Source organism: Cryptomeria japonica, chromosome 3 (assembly GCF_030272615.1).
Source record: "Cryptomeria japonica chromosome 3, Sugi_1.0, whole genome shotgun sequence".
Taxonomy (NCBI): domain Eukaryota; kingdom Viridiplantae; phylum Streptophyta; class Pinopsida; order Cupressales; family Cupressaceae; genus Cryptomeria; species Cryptomeria japonica.
Genome location: NC_081407.1, coordinates 306,273,287 through 306,291,988, shown reverse-complemented (window position 1 = coordinate 306,291,988; position 18,702 = coordinate 306,273,287).

The window sequence follows — 18,702 nt, the reverse complement described above, 5'->3', positions numbered from 1 at the left end:
TTGATTGAACAAATTGATGAGAGTTGGCTATGGCATAAAAGGCTATGTCATGTGAATTTTGATTGCATTGTAAAGTTCAGTTCAACTAAGGCAGTTAGAGATATACCTAAGATTGTGAAGCCCTATAATCTGGTATGTAAAGAATGTCAAATAGGAAAACATGTCAGAACCTTTTTTAAGAATAGACAAGACAAATCTAATGATGCTCTTGATCTTATTCATACTGATTTGTGTGGTAGTGCTAGAGTTAAAAAATTTCAAGGTGATATATATTTTATGCTAATCATTGATGATTATTCTAGAATGATGTGGGTTACTTTTCTAAGGGAGAAATCTGAGGCTTTTGAAAAGTTTAAAATCTTTAAGGCTAAAGTTGAGATAGAGATGAGATTGAAGATTAAATGTTTAAGGTCAGATCATGGTGGAGGATTGACATCTGGTGAGTTAAACTTTTTTGAGAAGCATGGCATAAGGAGACAATTTTCTGCTCACCGGACACCTCAACAGAATGGAGTTGTGGAAAGGAAGAACAAAACTATCTTGGATGCTACTAGAACAATGATGATGGAACCTAGTCTACCTCATATCTACTGGAGAGAAGCAGTGAGAACATAGGTTTATACATTCAACAAAGTACATATCAAAGGAGAAACCAATAAGACACCTTATGAATTATGGTTTGGCAATACACCTACAGTTAAGTATTTCAGAATCTTTGATAGTAAATGTTATATCAAGAGAGATGATATCATTGAAAAAATTTATCCTAGATGTGATGAAGGCATATTTCTTGGTTATTCTAATGAAAGAAAACCATATAGATATTATAACAAGAGATTGCAGAGAATTGTGGAGAGTGCTAATGTCAAAGTAGATGAGCTGAACAAGAGTCAAATCAGAGTTTATGAGAAGGAACCAGCAGTGGAAATGCTTATATCTAAACCAGTAGCACCTTTACCTGAATAGAATGTTGAGCCAGTTACTCTAATAGTATCAGAGAATTCTACAATAACTGAAGAACAAGGAAGAGGAACAGAGAATGAAAGCAAAGCATATAGATGTTATAACAAGAGATTGCAGAGAATTGTGGAGAGTGTAATGTCAAGGTGGATGAGCTAAATAGAAGTCAAATCAAAGTTTATGAGCAAGAACAGACACTAGAAATGAGTATAACTGAACCGGTAACACCTTTACCAAAATAGAATGTTGAACCAGTTACTCCTGCAGTATCAGAAAATTCAACAGTAACTGAAGAACCGAGAAGAGGAACATAGAATTAGAAGACTCCTAGGTATGTAAGGATGAATCATTCAAAAGATCAGATCATTGGGGATAAGAACAATGGAGTGATGACAAGAAGGAGATTGGCATCTAATGAGGTATGTTTAATTTCTCAATTTGAACCGGTATCAGTAATTGAAGCATGTAAAGATGAATGTTGGATGAAAGCTATGGAAGAAGAATTAGATCAAATTGAGAAGAATAACACGTGGACTTTAGTTCCCCGACCTAAAAATAAGAATGTTATTGGAACTAAATGGGCTTTTAGGAATAAACTAAATGAAGATGGACAAATTGTAAGGAATATAGCTAGATTGGTCTATAAAGGATACTCTCAGAAGGAAGGAATTGATTATGCTGAAACTTTTGCACCTGTAGCTAGGATTGAAGATGTAATATTATTTCTTGCCTACGCTGCACATAAGAACTACAAGGTTTATCAAATGGATGTTAAGTGTGCATTTTTAAATGGGGATCTTGATGAGGAAGTTTATATTGAGCAACTTGATGGTTTTTCACTTTTAGATGATAAAAACATGGTTTGTAGGTTAAAGAAAGCTTTATATGGACTGAAACAGACACCTAGAGCTTGGTATGCAAGGTTAGATAAATATATTTTGAAGCTTGGTTTCACTAAAGGTAATGTTGACAATAATCTATATTATAAATTCATTGATGATGATATACTGATTATTGAAGTTTTTTTTATGACATCATTTTTGGAGGTGAAGATAAGTTGTGCATGGAATTTTCTAAGAATATGGAGAAAGAATTTGAAATGTCTATGATTGGGGAAATGAAATTTTTCTTAGGTTTGCAAATTACTTAAACTAATAAAGGTATTTTCATCTGTCGAACTAAGTATGCTAGGGAATTGTTGAAGAAATTTGGTATGGTAGACTCTAAACCGATAAGTACTCCTATGGTTACAAGTGAGAAATTGACAAGGAAAGATGAATCTACACCGATAAATCCTACAAGATACAAGTCTATGATTTTAGGTCTGCTATATTTGACTCGGACTAGGCCTAATATAATGAATGTTATTTATATTGCATCTAGATATCAAAGTGATCCTAGAGAAAATCATGAGAGTGTGATGAAAAGAATTTTTAGATACTTACAAGGTACATCTGAATATGGTTTGAGGTACCTGAGGATGATGACTTTACTCAATGTGCATATACAGATGCAGATTGGGTAGGTAATATTGATGATAGGAAAAGTACTTTTGGTGGAACTTTCTTTCTTGGAAAGAAGTTGGTTTCATGGATCAGCAAGAAACAATCATGTACTTCTTTATCTACTGTTGAAGCTAGGTATGTTGCTACTACTAACTGTACACAAGTTCTATGGATGAAGCAAATGTTGAAGGATATTAAAGTGCATTGCATTGGACCGATAGTTATTCACTGTGATAACTCTATTGCTATAGACATATCAAAGAATTTGGTATTTCACTCTAAGACAAAGCGAATATCTATCAAGTATAACTTTTTGAAGGAGAAGGTGGAAGAAAATGAAGTTAGACTAGTTTATGTGAACATTAAAGAGAAGATTGCAGATATTTTGACTAAACCTTTTCCTAAAGAATCATTTGAGTACCTGAGAGACAGATTAGGGGGTTCTGCCCCTCCGTTAGAGAACTGATTGATGTTATTTAGCATCAGTCTGGTATGGGTTATCAGAGATATCATTCATTCTGGATTGATGTGGGGATGCTACTGCTCAGGGGGAGTAGTTAGCCTTGTGATTCAGTGGTTTTTTGTTTTTGCTTTGATATTTTTGTCATATTTCTAATATAGATGTCAAAGGGGGAGAGATATAAGTGAAAAATAGATCTTTATAGAGATCATTCACAGGGGAATTTTGGTCTTTGTTTCAAAACTTCATTGCTATATCTTGGTATGGGAGATTGTTGGTTGTCTTCCACTGGGGGAGACTTGTTTGGCATTTCTTGGCACTTGGATGTTTTTTACATATAGTGTTTCCATCAATGCCAAAGGGGGAGATTGTTGTCCATTTGGAGGAATTGATTATGTGTTGCATTGATGTTTTGTCATTGATGTCAACACTCGTTGGTTTGGTTGCTTTATCGGTATCCTTCTAGTGCTAGTAGGTTGTTTGGTTTTTGGTTGGATTGGATCATCATGATCCGGTATGCTCTGTTATGTTTGGGTTATGGAATTTTCTTATTCATGCTACTTAGACTCATGTTCAGTTAGTTGGTTTTGATCTGGTGATCAAATGCTATCCTGCTTGCTCTCTAGCTTGGTTTGTTGTTCCAGCGAGGGTTTCACGGCAAAGATTTGTTGAAGATCTTTGATGATATGCATAAGTGGTGTTGGTGCGGCTTCTAGTGGGGATTCAAGATACTGATGGTGATCATGCTCGAGACTTGGTTGATTGGGATCATTTATTTAGCGTGTGTGGACCTATATTGGGTCTCGATATTGTCTAGGTTGTGGACCGGCTTAATGTAACGTGTGGATTGAACCTCTCGATGTGTTTCTGGGATGTCTTATGGGTTGTATATTATTTGTTTGGTCTCAGGATGACATGTTTTGTAATTATGTAATTTCTTTATTGTCTGGTGGTCAACCTTATTGTTTATGGTCGAGGGTTTGTATATATATATATATGATGTAAGATCCCATTGTAGATCATATGGTATGGGATGTGTGAGGATGTGTATAAGCGAATAATTTAATAATTATTCAGGTAGAGGAATTGGTTGATTATTGGTGATCGAGTTGGGTTTATGTAAGAGGATTTAGTCCTCCTGTATTGAGCTTGACCAGAACTATATTTAGGCATAGGAGATGCTATCTTTGTAGTTTATTCTTTCCTCTGGATTGAAGTATGGATTCTATGTAGTCAGTAAGACTCTTTTTGTGATTAACAATGTTCTCTAGGTTGTTGGCCTTCCTGCAAGTGTAGGCCCCTCAATTGTAATTCGCATACTTACTGCATAAGTATTATCTGACTGTGGGTAGGCTTCCCACCGTGGTTTTTCCCTTTACTGGGTTTTCCACATATAAATCTTGGTGTCATGTGGATGGTATTTATTCTCTTATTATTGTTTATGCTTAATTGGTTTATCTTCTATTTCAGTATTTGGTTTATGCATTCTGGTATTGATCTTTTGGATTCCAGTATTAAAGTTTTAATTGCTTAAGGTTTTGGTAATCCAGTGACAACTGAGAACTGATTCACCCCCCCCCCCACCCTCTCAGTTGTCTTCCAGTTATTTGAATTGTCTAACAGTAGTTTCAATTCAAAATTGACAACGTGATTGGTGAGCCAAGGGGCAAGACCAAAAATACTACCACTACCATCAATGTGGTTTGTGTGAAAGAAAAGAGCCTCTTGCCAAATAAAGGCAAGAATGGCATCCGATCACAACACATTTACTTTCACTTCTTAAAGCATGATCATATTAGCTTGATTATTCTAGACAGAGTGCTTCAAATGAAACTTCCAAGCAAGAATTTATAATCCTTGAACATTCTAAGATTGAATGTATGGCATTGCATTATCAAGAATTAGGAAGAGCTTATTCATCCATCATCAACACAGTGAACCGATTCGAGCTAAAGTGTAGGTGTATACCTGAAAAGATGTTAGTGATCAATTAAGAACTAAGTGAACAAGCATACCAATGAAACATTACATATGAAGGATAAAACAAGTTAAACCAATATCCTCTCAAAATAGTTACATTGTTCTCTATCTCATAGGATTCCTTGAATCATGATTGCTCTCAAATCATTGAGAAATTGACTCTTGGAATGATAACTCCAAGAACGAGTGATGTGTGATAAGATGATATATATGCAAAGCAATTAAGATCTATATGATGATTAACAAAGCTTGCTAATATGAGATATTATGCTATGATAATGAAACTAACTATGGTATGGTATGGATATTAAGCTATAATAACATGAATATACTATGATAATGATATGAAATGCTTCTAAATGTTAAAGATTATGATTAAACAAAGAGAGGCAAATCTTAAGACTTGATGAAATAGACTATAATATGGATTCATGAAACTTGGATGATTGATAAAGAGGTAAATGAGGTCTATTTATAGAAGAAATGGGAAAATGGATGGTTAAGATTGAGTAATGTTAGCAAGGGCTAGGATTGAATAAGCTTCAATCCATATTTACAATTTTTACCAATGAAATGGTGACAATTGTCAACAAGAGATGGCCTAAGAGGAGAGAGAAGAGGCATTAAATGCCTAAGAAGACATGATGGTTACCCTAGGGGGGTATGGTTAGAGTTGACTTAGTGAATAATCCTTTTATCCAAAGGATAAACTCTTGTGCAAGGGTTAAAGGGATAATTATGGTCAAAGCAATGAATGCTTGAAGAGACCCATGGGTTAAAGGATGGTTAAGTTAGAGAGAAAGTCTTTAACCAAGGGTTGAGTTTGAGTTGACCATTAACGGTTATTGAAGACTTTAGAGTTTAACTTGTTGAAGACATAAACCCTTTAATGGTTTATGAAGACTTTGGAGGCTTTTGAGAAGTAACCCTTTTCTTAAGGAATGTACAAATGTTTAAGGGGTAATTAGGCTAAAATGGAAGTGATTAGAAGAATCTAGAACGAGTTTAGGCATGCAAGTGGATTTTGTAGGAGAATGCAAGTGGGATGATTTTTAGGATTTAATTGAAATAAAATTTATTTATTTCAAAAAGTGGGTTGCAACTTGCATTGGGTTGATTTAAATAAATATTAATTTATTTATATGTCAAAAGGGGTTTTAATTGTAATTAATTAAATGGAAAAGGTGTATTTAGTTAAATAAATAAGATTTATTTAATTAAAAGTTAGAATTTGTCCAAATCAAATAAATTGAATAATTTATTTAATCACTAGAGGAAGGGGGTGAACTAATTAGATATTAATTTAATTAATAGAAGAATTGTTAGTGAATTAAATAAACATTAAATATTTATTTAATTTGGTGGTCAGATTTATGTGTCTACATTTTGCCCCTCTTTGAAGTGATGTGTGTGCATATGTTGATTCAAAGAAAAATCGCCTTATGATGTTGATTAAAAAAAAAATCGATTTGCCCCAGATGATTACCAATTAATGGTACGCTGGTTATCGAATGATGGTATGATTGATGTCTCCTCGGGAGATTAATTGAGAAAAATGATGTTTCTTGGATTTTTTAAAAATTTCAATTTTTTTTTTAATTTTTCGATATTGATCTCCTGAAAAAAAATGATTTAATTTTTGAAAATACAATGTGAGCACAATGCCCACATGCCCCACACATCCACCTATGTGGCATGTCCCGCTTGCATCACCACTTTGCTATATAAACCCCTAGGGCTCACCTTCCAGCTCATTTGTGCATTTGTCATTTGGTGATTGGAGCTTGGAGAGAAGAGGAGAGCTTGGAGAAAATGTTACCACCTTACCACACTCACCGATTTGAGAGGGTTTGTCGATTTGAGAGACTAGCAGCATATGGACCTTCGGTAAGTGGATTCTTAACCTCCCTTGTGTGATTTCAAAATGATTTTGTTACGTTTTTGTCATTTTTTGTGTGTTTTGGCATGTGTCCTAGGTTTTTTTTTGTTTTGGCGCATTTGATTTTTAAATAGAACTTTTGATTTTTTGTTTAGTGCATACGATAACTATCAGTGTGCATTTGATATTTATTATAGCACTTTTGATGTTTAGTTTAGCACATTTGGTGAGGGTGTATGTTGTTAAACAGTTCAAATAACCGAAAGATAACTGAGAGGGGGGGTGAATCAGTTGTCACAGATTATTGGAACCATTAGCAATTAAAAATTTAATACCAGAACCCAAAACATTAATACCGGAATAGCAGTTAAAACAATTAAGTGTAAACAATAATCATAGAATAAATACCATCCACATGACACCAAGATTTATACGTGGAAAACCTGATAAAGGGAAAAACCATGGTGGGAAGCCTACCCACAGTCAAATAATACTTCTGTAGTAAGTATGTGAATTAAAATTGAGGGGCCTGCACTTGGAGGAAGGCCAAAAACCTAGAGCGCACTGCTCATCACAAAAGGAGTCTCACTGACTACATAGAAATCCACACTACAATTAGGAGAAGTGTTGAACTGCAAAAGATAGCATCTCCTATGCATGAGTACAGTTCTGGTTAAGCTCAATACCAAAGGACTAAATCCTCTTACATAAACCTAATTCTATCTCCAATGATCGACCAAATCCTCTACCTAAATGATATTACATTATTCGCACATTATATTCCTTGACCATGACCTCTAACATAACCATGATGATCTACAATGAGATCTCACATCTATATATCCAAATCCTCGACCATAAACAATTAGGTCGGCCACCAAATAATAAACCAATTACATAATTACAAACCATGTCGGCCTTGGACCAAACAAATAATATCCAACACATAAGACATCTCGGAAACACATCGAGAGGTCCAATCCACACACTACATTAAAGTCGGTCCATAACCTAGATCAACCGAGACCCAGTATAGGTCCACATGCTACAACAATGATCTCCATTTGCCAAGTCTCAAACATGATCACCAACAACATCCTTAAACTCCACCAGAAGTTGCACCAACACCACTTATGCAATTCATCAAAGATCTTCATCAAAAGCTCTGTCAATGAAACCCTCACCAGAACCAGAAACCAAGCTTATAAGCAAATAGGATAGCATTCGATCACCAGACCAAAACCAGCTCACTGAATATGAGCATGGGTATCATGAACAAGCCAATTCCATCACCAGACTATAATGGAGCCTATCGGATCATGTCGGATCCAAATCAACCAGAAACCATTCAACCTACTAGGACCAGAAGGGTGCTAGTAAAGCATCCAAACAGCTAGTGTTGGCATCAATTACAAAACATCAATGCAACACATAATCAATTCCACCAAATGGCCAACAATCTCCCCCTTTGGCATTGATGGCAACACTAGATCTGAAAAACATCTAAGTACCAAGAAATACCAAACAAGTCTCCCCCAATGGAAGACAACCAACAATCTCCCACATACAAATCTAAAATAAAGACCAAACTCCCCCTGTACATAATATCTTTGTAAAGCTCAGAATCTCTCCCTTTTCTTATTCTTTTTCACTTCCTTTTTCACATCAATATCACTCCCCCTTTGACATCAATGTCATAAATCTAACAAAAAATATCAAAGCAAAAACATAAACCACTGAGTCACAAAGTTGACTACTCTCTTTGAGCAGTAGCATCCCCACATCAGTGTCAGAATGAATAGTATCTCTGATAATGCATACCAAACTGATGCCAATCTGCATCAGTCAAGTCTCTATCAAAGGGGCAGAAACTCCCAATCTGTCTCTTAGGTACTCAAATCATTCCTTAGGTAAAGGTTTAGTGAAAATATATGTAATCTGTTCTTTAGTGTTTACATAAACTAATCTAACTTCAATTGCTTCCACCTTTTCCTTCAAAAAGTTGTACTTGGAAGATATGTGTTTTGTCTTAGAATGAAATATCAGATTCTTTGATATATCAATAGCAACAGAGTTATCATAGTGACTAACTATCAGTGCATCACAATCCACCTTTATATCTTTCAACATTTGCTTCATCCATAAATCTTGTGTATAGTTAGTAGCAACAACAACATACTCAACTTCAGCAGTAGATAAAGAAGTACATGACTATTTCTTGCCGATCCATGAAACCAACTTCTTTCCAAGAAAGAAAGCTCCACCGGAAGTACTTTTTCGATCATCAACATCTTCGGCCCAATTAGCATCTGTATATGCATATAAAGTAAAGTTACCATCCTTAGGATACCACAAACCATATTTTGATGTACCTTGTAAATATCTAAAAATGCATTTCACCGCACTCTCATGATTCTCTCTAGGATCACTCTGAAATCTTGAAACAATACAGACAACATTCATTATGTCAGGCCTAGTCTGAGTCAAATAAAGCAAACCTCCAATCATATATTTGTATCTTGTAGGATTTACCAGTGCAGAAACATCTTTTCTTGTCAATTTCTCACTTGTAACCATAGGAGTACTTACCAGTTTAGAATCTCCCATACCAAATTTCTTCAACAATTCCTTAGCATACTTAGTTTGATAGATAAAAATACCTTTTTCAGTCTGAATAATCTGCAAACCTAAGAAAATTTTCATCTCACCAATCATAGACATCTCAAATTCTTTCTCCATATTCTTAGAAAATTCTATGCATAACTTATCTTCACCTCCAAAAATAATGTCATCAAAAAATACTTCAATAATCAATATATCATCATCAGTGATCTTATAATATAAATTATTATTAGCACTGCCCTTAGTAAACCCAAGTTTAAAAAGATGTTTATCCAACCTTGCATACCAAGCTCTGAGTGCTTGTTTCAATCCATATAGAGCTTTCCTTAACCTGCAAACCATATTTGTATCATTTGATAGTGAAAAACCATTAGGTTTCTCAATATAAACTTCCTCATCAAGATCCCCATTCAAAAATGCACATTTAACATCCATTTGATAAACCTTGTAGTTTTTATAAGAAGCATAGGCAATAAATAATCTTACAGCTTCAATCCTAGCTACAAGTGCAAAAATCTCTCCATAATCAATTCCTTCCTTCTGAGAATATCCTTTACAAACCAATCTATCCTTATTTCTTATAACTTGACCATCCGCATTCAGTTTATTCCTAAAAACCCATTTAGTTCCAACAAAAATTTTATTTTTAGGTCGGGGAACCAAAGTCCATGTGTAATTTTTCTTAATCTAATCTAATTCTTCTTCCATAGCTTTCAACCAATATTCATCTGTACATGCCTCAATTACTGATACTAGTTCAACTTGTGAAATTAAACATACCTCATTAGTTGTCAATTATCTCCTTGTCATCACTCCATTTCTCTTATCCCCAATGATCTGGTCTTCTGAATGATTCAATCGTACATACCTAGGAGTCCTTTGATTCTTTGTTCCTCTTCCTTGTTCTTCACTTACTATAGAATTCTCTGATACTATCAAATTAACTGGCTCAACATTTTGTTCCGGTAAAGGTGCTACTGGTTCAGATATAAGCATTTCCACTACTGGTTCCTTCTCATAAACTCTGATTTGACTCTTGTTCAACTCATCTACTTTGACATTAGCACTCTCCATAATTCTCTGCAATCTCTTGTTATAATATCTATATGGTTTTCTTTCATTAGAATAACCAAGAAATATGCCTTCATCACATCTAGGATAAAATTTGGCAATGATATCATCTCTCCTGATATAACATTTACTACCAAAAATTCTGAAATACTTAACTGTAGGTGTATTGCCAAACCATAATTCATAAGGTGTCTAACTGGTTTCTCCTTTGATATGTACTCTATTGAATATATAAACTGTTGTGCTCACTGCTTCTCTGTAGTGGATATGAGGTAGACTAGCTTCCATCATCATTGTTCTAGCAGCATCCAAGATAGTTATGTTCTTCCTTTCCACAACTCCACTCTACTGAGGTGTCTGGGGAGCAGAAAATTGTCTTCTTATACCATGCTTCTCACAAAAGTTATTAAAATCACAGGATGTGAATTCTCCACCATGATCTGACCTCAAACATTTAATCTTCAATCATGTCTCAGTTTTCACTTTAGCCTTAAAGATTTTAAACTTTTCAAATGCTTCAAATTTTTCTTTTAGAAAAGTAACCCACATCATTCTAGAGTAATCATCAATGATTAGCATGAAATATCTATCACCTTGAAAACTTTTAACTCTAGCAGGGCCACACAAATCAGTGTGAATAAGATCAAGAACATCATTTGATTTATCTTGTATACTCCTAAAAGAGGTTCTAGCCTATTTACCCATTTGACATTTTTTACATACTAGATTATAGGGCTTCATAATCTTAGGTATATCCCTAACTGCCTTAGTTGAACTAATCTTCACAATGCAATCAAAATTCACATGACACAACCTTTTATGACATAGCCAAGTTTCATCAATCTGTGTAATCAAACATGTCTTCTCACTAGAATTTAGATGAAATATATTACCTTTTGTCTGTGTACTGGTTGCAATCTCCAAACCAGATCTGTTAATGATTTTGCAAATTTTCCATCATTGAACTGTAATTGAAATCCCTCATCTACCAATTGTCCTACACTCAAAATATTATACCTTAAACCTTCAACATAATAAACATTGTCAGCATTATTCTTACCATCCAATGATATAGTTCCTTTTCCTTTGATCATACATTCTTTGTCATCTCCAAATCTTACTAGACCGCCATCAAAATCTTGCAAAGAAAGAAACTTCCCTTTATCTCCAGTCATATTATGTGAACAACTGTTGTCAATTACCCATTCATCCTTGTCTTCAATTTTAGCAGCAAGTGCCTTCTCTTCAGGTACATTCTCTTCCAATACCAGATCATCTTTCTTGATAGCCATGAACACCCATTCCTTCCCATTGTCAGAACCACTAGCAGAGTCTTCTATCGGTTCATCATCAGAATCAGTAATGCCTTCCTCATCTTCTATGTAGCATGATTTGTCTCTATTTTTCTTGTACTTATACCTGTTTTGATATCCAGGGTTAGGCTTAAAAGATATTCTAACTCTTTCTTCAAACCTTGAATTCCTTTTAGGACATCTAGATGCAAAATGACCAATCTTATTACATGCAAAACATTTAAAAGGTGCTTTTCCTTCATACTTACTTCATCCTGGTCCTTTAGGTACTCTTCTAGAAAATAGTGCTTCAAGTTGCTCAAACTCATCATCTTCTCTCTTCATATCTTCTAATTCCTTTGCATACAAATCTTTCTAATCTTACTTACTGGTTGTAGATGTAGATGCATGAAAAGAAGGTTCAGACTTCACAGCTCCTGAAGGTCCAAATTCTTCAAGCTCAAAAGCAGATAGTTTCCCAACCAAACTATCTTTGTTGATAGATCTATTAGCCATTGTTCTCAACTCATTAATAGCAGTAGCCTTCATTTTGCAAGCCAGTGGTAGGGCTCTCATAACTTTAGAAACCATTTCATCTTCACTCAGAGTTCCACCACAACATTGAATTCTCATAAAAATCTCATTGACCCTTTCCATGAATGCAGTAATCCTTTCATCTTCTTCCATCTTCAGGTTTTCTTATCTCACCCGGTAACCATCAAGTTTAGCAATCTTCACTATAGGGTCACCTTTGTTAAAAGTCTCCAACTTATCCCATATAGCCTTTCTAGTTGATTTGTCAGTTAATCTCATTATTTGTTGATCAAAAAGTGCACACAAGAGAGCTTCTCTTTCTGTACAATCATTCTCAGGCTCCTTATCCAGGTTTTTTGGAGGAGGATTTCCAGATCCCAGATTATAAGGTGTGACACCATTCTGTGTAATCTCCCAAATCTCCTTGCCAAGACATCTCATATGAGTGTCCATCTCAATCTTCCATACTGTGTAATTTGTTCCATCAAGCCTAGGAATATCTCTCTGAAAGATAGCTCCAAAAGAACTGGATGAACTTGAACTGTTAGTCACCATAGGATCTTCCTCAAGCAATTAAGATTTCTGCAAAGAGGACCAATGCTCTGATACCAATTGTTAGACAGTTCAAATAACCGGAAGACAACTGAGAGGGGGGGTGAATCAGTTGTCATAGATTATGGAAACCATTAGCAATTAGAACTTTAATACCGGAACCCAAAACATTAATACCAGAATAGTAGATAAACCAATTAAGTGTAAACAATAAGCACAAAATAAATACCATCTACATGACACCAAGATTTATACGTGGAAAACCTGGTAAAGGGAAAAACCACGGTGGGAAGCCTACCCACAGTCAGATAATACTTTTGCAGTAAGTATGTGAATTACAATTGAGGGGCCTGCACCTGCAAGAAGGCCAATAGCCTAGAGTGCACTACTCATCACAAAAGGAGCCTCACTAACTACATATAAATCCACACTATAATCTGAAGAAGTGTTGAACTACAAAAGATAGCATCTCCTATGCCTGAGTACAGTTCTGGTTAAGCTCAATACCGAAGGACTAAATCCTCTTACATAAACCCAATTTGATCTCCAATGATCAACCAAATCCTCTGCCTGAATGATATTACATTATTCACACATTACATTCCTTGACCATGACCTATAACATAACCATGATGATCTACAATGATATCTTACATCTATATATACAAACCCTCGACCATAAACAATTAGGTCGGCCACCAAATAATAAACCAATTACATAATTACAAACAATGTCGTCCTTAGACCAAACAAATAATATCCAACACATAAGACATCTCAGAAACACATCGAGAGGTCCAATCAACATGCTACATTAAAGTCGGTCCATAACCTAGATCAACCGGGACCCAGTATAAGTCTACACGCTACAACAATGATCTCCATCTGCCAATTCTCGAACATGATCACTAACATCATCCTGAAACTCCACCAGAAGCTGCATGAACACCACTTATGCAATTCATCAAAGATCTTCATCAAAAGCTCTGTTGGTGAAACCCTCACTGGAACTAGAAACCAAGCTTCTAAGCAAACAGGATAGCATTCGATCACAAGAGAAAAACCAACTTATTGAATATGAGAATGGGTATCATGGACAAGCCAATTCCATCACCAAACTATACCAGAGCCTACCGGATCATGTCGTATCCAAATCAACCAGAAACCACGCAACCTACTAGGACCAGAAGGGTGTCGGTAAAGCATCCAAACAGCTAGTGTTGGCATCAATGACAAAACATCAATGCAACACATAATCAATTCCACCAAATGTCCAACATATTATTGCATGTGGGTGTGGTTTTAGCGAGTTTGATTAATTTAATGGTGCATTTGATAAAATTTCTAGCGCTTTTAAATTTTTTGTTAGCGCATTTGATTATTTGTTTTCGCGTCGGTGAAAATTGTTTTGGCGCATTTGAAACAGTGAGCCTTTATGGATGGTTTTTTCAAGTTTTGAATGATCAAAATATTATGTTTCTGATTGTGTTGATGTTTGATACTAGTTTTAATGATCGATAGAGTTTGATTGATCAAATAATTGATGCATATCATCATTTTTAAACATGAGATTTGAACAAGATAAGATTATTTGATTGCATGATGTCTTTACTGATAAGATAGGTCAAATTGACCTTCACGTTTGATAAGAGTATATGATAACTCCAAATGTTAGATAAATGCATGATCAGCATCATAGATAGGATAGGTTATATTAACCCTTCTTTTTGATAAGAGTATATGATAGAAATTCTTGATTTGATGATTGTGAGACTTGTGTCATTGATAGGACAGTTGTGATGAACCCTCTTGATTGATAAGAGTTTATGATTGTGTGACTTGCATCACTGATAGGATAGGATAGATTAACCCTTCTTTTTAATAAGAGTTTATGATAGAAACTTCCAATTTGATGATTCTATGACTTGCGTCACTGATAGGATAGGTGTTGAATGACTACTTGACAGATAGGATAGGTGTTGACTTATGTCATTGATAGGATAGGTGTTGATGATGTCATGACTTTCATCACTGATAGGTTAGGTGTGTTTAACCTTTTGATAAGAGTTTGTGATAAAAACTCCATGTTTGATGATATCATGACTTGAGTCACTGATAGGTTAGGTAATTATAACCTTTTGTTTTGATAAGTGTTTGTGATATAAACTCCAAGTTTTGATGATGTCATGACTTGAGTCACTGATAGGTGCTCAAACAGATTGGTTAAGATCTTACATGAGTGAATAGGATAACTAATTGATTGATTGATTGATTTTGAGTAGATGATAAAGAACTTGACATGTTGTTGATATCATGGTGCAAGAGTATCTTGATGTTTTGATGTCTCGGGAGAAATACCTGAAGATGTTTTCTATGAGAGGAGACCTTACTAATGCTAACAGGGTCATTGTTGATTCTTGTGGCTTGTTGCATGTCCTGTTCATGCCTGATTATTGGACAAATAGAGCTTTGTTGACAGCACTGGCAAAGAGGTGGCATAGTGACCACAACACCTTCCATCTACTGACAAAAGAGATTACAGTGACCCATGAGGATGTATATAGGATTCTCTAGATTCTGATCATAGTTGAACTAGTGCAGTATGACCATTAGTCAGCAGTAGGTGTAGCGACTTTGCGTCAAGTTTTCAAAGATGAGGAGATTGATCGACCAAGTATCATGTGGGAGTACATGGTGGAGGTTTTCCTGCAGTCATCGTTGATATTGGCAAGTTTGATAGGAGGCTTCCTCTGTCTAGATAGGAGGTCTCATGGGTTTGCAGTGGGATGGTGTCATGTGCTAGAGAAAATGGTCACATGGGGGACCCAATATTCTTGGGGGATTTGTGTGTTGGCCCATCTCTATCATGATTTGCACCAGGTGGTATATGACAAAGTTGCCAGCCTATCCACGGGGGTGACATTGTTACAGATCGGGGCGTGGGAGTACATAGTAATGACATGACCTATTGTGGAGAGATCTCAAGCACTAGGGAATCCTTACTTGTACGCATACAGGAATGAAGTTTCCCAACGTATGCTTGGGAAATTGGATTACTGGAGATGAGTACTAGATGATCTAGATTAGGTGATTTGGAGGCCATACCTTGATTGTGAGGCATGGTAGGAGGATGTGACTGAGATCCCAATCTTTCTAGAGAGCTGATAATTGATTGGGAGGACCTCATGTGTGATAGAGAGATTCATTCTAACTCATGTGTACCAACTATTTGGTCAGACCTAAGGGATGCCTCTGGTTTCTGCCATGTATGCCCATACGCACAAGGAAACGAAAGATTGGGGTCCTACACTTGATTTTGATATAGCTCATGCAGATTTCTATAAACTACTTTGGGTAGCATGGGATATGGCATTGGGGTGTTGGCATATGATGAACCGGCATGTTGATATGATAATAATGTATGTTGTCATTGATGTCAATAAGTGTAAGTGAATCGGTATGCAGATTGAAAGAAGTTGGTGAACCGGTATGCAGAAATGTAGTGAACCGGTGTTGGGGTTTCACTGAGTGTGACTACCAGTTGGTAGTCTCAGCTCTAGGGTTTCCAGTTTGGAAATCTCGCTTGTGCGATGCAACCAATGACATCCTGTGATGAGTTAGCTAAGAGATGAGGATGAGATCGAGGTGCCATGTCAACTTTGTGCACGTGAAGGATTTCCTTGAGGATCTTGCATGAGAAGATCAACTACATTAAATGTCTACCTCAGGAATGAACATTCTTCTTAGCAGTATGAGAAGAAAGCGTGATCAGTTACTGATTTCTATGTGCGGTGAATAATGGACAATGCAGATTGTCTTGTGATTTGTTTGAAATTGTATTGCTCTATGCAAAGTGTTTGGACGGTCATGATGGGACTGCTTGTATTGTAAACCTAAATGCTTAGGGTTTAGGGTTTATGCTACCAACCTAATTGTTGTCTATAAGTTCAATGATGTTTGTTATTGTAAGTTGTTGGAAAATGTTGTGTGTGTGTATCCGAGTGATGAGATACTTGCCAGACCAGTAAGAGAAAACTGCAGAATGTGATTGCAGAAGTAGAGGAATTGAAAAGGATCTACCTTGGCATGTAGTGTTGTTATCAGATCATAGTTTTTACTTGTTGTCTTCTAAGCATTTTAACAGTTGGAAAATCCCTTTACCGGGTAGCTTTAACAGGCTTATTTTAAATCCTTTAACCGGGTGACTCAAGATCATTGAGTTCTTCAAATCCTCTAGCGGGGTAACCTTTAATAGGGTATATAGCCATCCCTTAACCGGATGATCTTCAATAGGATCGGTTCCTAGAAAAACCTTTTTGTAAAGTCTTTAACCGGACTAAGCTCCTAACAGAGCGAGCTTCAAAAGAGTTCAAAACAAACTTGTGGGTATTCATCCCCACCACGGTTTTTCCCATTTAGGTTTCCACGTGAAAAATTTGTGTGTCATGTGTTGTGCATTTTTCATGTGATTCTTTGTTTGAGTAATTATGCATGTAGAGCTAATAGGTTACGGTATTACTGGTATACCATATGCATATGTTTATGGGTGAAGTTGTTATCAAGTATTGAATGTATTTGAAGTGTTCATACTTATCAGTTTATGTTGTCTGAAGTCTTACTGTGTTTAACTGGTATTGCCATGGTTAAGTTCAGTATGAAAACAACCGGTTGGTATTGCTTTAACTAGATAAGTTGTTGAGAAAGTTTTTGTTTGTACTAATTCACCCTCCCCTCTCAGTACCAGTTAGGGTATATGTTGTTCATCATTATTCATCAATTGGTATCAGAGCAACTCCAGGTCCTCAGTGATATGAGCTTAACCACTTGAGGTAAAAGATCTTGCCTTAATGATGAAGAGGGAAGGTCCTAAGTTCAATAGAGATAACTTCAAAATATGGAAGGACAGAATGAAGATCTATATCAAGAGTTTGGGTGCTCAACACTGGAGCTATGTTGAGAATGTCTATGTGATTCCCACTGGCACTCTGATCGATGATTAGAAGAGAGAGATTCAAGAAAATGGGCAAGTCATGGAAGCTCTTATTAGCAGTTTGTCTGATATTGAGTTTATTGATGTACAAGATAAGACACTCCTAAAGATGTATGGGACACATTGGAAACAATTTATGATGGTGATGAACATGTAAAGCAAGCTAAGGAAGAGAGCCTTAGAAGAAAATTTGAAGACATGAGGATGGTTGAAGGTGAGACCATTCAGCAATATGGCATAAGAATCAAGAGCACTGGTGGAATGATTGATGATGCCACCATTGTCAGTAAAGTCTTGAGATAATTTTTACCAGTCTGTACAATCAGAGTTATTGTTATTCAGGAACTAAGGTCTATTGACAAAACCAAGGTATCCTTAGACTCTATCATTACAAAGTTAACTGCATATGAGTTGAATAGCTATGATGGCAGTGTTTAGAAGACTGATTCAGATTTTAGAGCATCTATTGCACCAACCAAAAAAGGAAAAGAAGAAAGTACTAGTTATGAATCCATGCAAAGCAAAGGTATGGATGATGAATAAATTTTGATGGATTTTGAAGCTCTTCTTGCCAAGAGACTTCCAAAAGGTATTGGAAAATACAGAGGTAAGCTTCCTTTGAAATGTTTTTCCTACAATAAGATAGGGCATATAACTATTAACTGTCCTAACAATGAGAATAAGGATAAACTGGAGAGGTTTAGAAAGTATAAAGGAGGAAATAGAAGAAATTGTCTTGTTGCAGTGGATGAAGAAAATGAAGACATAGTATTTGTAGTTGTAAAGGAAGAAGTGTCTGACAAGAAAGCACTTGTCTCTCACATTGACAACTCTAATGAGTGGATAATTGATAGTGG